The following is a 1,602-nucleotide window of genomic DNA, read 5'->3' on the forward strand; positions in this document are numbered from 1 at the left end:
TAATTTCATTATTATTTGATTCTAAAATAAGATTAGTATAAAAATAAATATTATTTAACTCTAAAATAGCTACAAACAATATGTTATGATTCATATTATTATTTTAATATTGCTATAGTAACATTATATTTTAATATTGTATAGGTAATCATATTCCTTTTATTTTTAAATAAATCACATGTCATGAGGGCATGAGAGATTGACACATGTCATGAGGGCTTGAGAGATTGACACATGAGGGCATGAGAGATTGACACATGTCATGAGCGAATTCTTGAGAGATTGACACATGTCATTGAGAAATTGACATATGTCATTGAGAGATTGACACATGTCATGAGGGACCTTTAGTTTTGATGAGAGGTTGACACATGTCATGAGGGCTTGAGAGATTGACACATGTAATGAAGGAGTTTTTTTTATTATATAGGTAATAGATAAGTTTCTTCCAAATCATCGCTTGTCACATGTAATTTAATGTTTAATTTCTCCCCTCCAAAAAAAGGTTTCATTATACTACTGTGTATTTGTTCACGCTACATAATCATATTTTTACAATGTATATTTTAATAAGTTATTAACTATATAACTAGTAAGTTATCCGTGCATTTGCACGGGGCAATAATTTTTTGGCACATGGTTATGAACAAACATATTATCCGTGTATTCGTATGTTTAATAACACATATGTTATTCGTGTATTCGTTTGGTTAATAACACATATTACTTGTGCATTCTAATGGTTAATAACACACAAGTTACCCGTGCATTCTAATAGTTAAGAACATATATGTTATTCGTGCATTCATTCATATGGATATGGTTAAGAAAAAAATATGTTACTTGTGCATTCATATGGTTAAGAGTACACATGTTACTCGTGCATTTGTGTGATTAAGAACATACATGTTAAACGTACATCCTAATGATGGTTAAGAACATTTATCTTACCTGTGCATTCATATGATTAAACAATCACATATTACTCGAGCATTCTCATGAGACATTGATTTTGACGAATATTTAGAAGCACATAAGTATGAATATTATTAAATGTATATTAGTAATATTGTGTAATAATTTGATAAAATAAAGCGAAATATATAGAAACACAAAAATTGTGAATTAATTTCATTTGATATGTTTTCTAATGTAACGACACAATGTTTTCATAACTTTTGTCTCATAGTAAGATATGATAATATATTAATCATCCATAAATTGACAAATTATGCAACAATCAAATATATAGTAAGACATGCTAATATATAATTGAGTACAAACTATTATTATCATCGTAATATGAACTCATATGATATAAATAAATATTTGATCATAAAAATCATGAGTTTCATAATTATTGTTACAAAATATCAAAATATATAAACTAATATTGTTATATCTGCAATGTTAATAACAAATGTAAGAAATAAAATAAAATAAATCAAGTGTATTCAAGGGTCTATATTTAAATATTTCATGTATTTTGGATTCTGAAAGAGGGTTTGCTATAAATTAGTTTGTTATTTCTTTTGTATAACAACAAAATAAATAAATCTATGAAAAATAAACAAAAAAATTAATAAAAATGAGAACTGGTCT

Source organism: Lupinus angustifolius, chromosome LG14, assembly GCF_001865875.1.
Source record: "Lupinus angustifolius cultivar Tanjil chromosome LG14, LupAngTanjil_v1.0, whole genome shotgun sequence".
Taxonomy (NCBI): domain Eukaryota; kingdom Viridiplantae; phylum Streptophyta; class Magnoliopsida; order Fabales; family Fabaceae; genus Lupinus; species Lupinus angustifolius.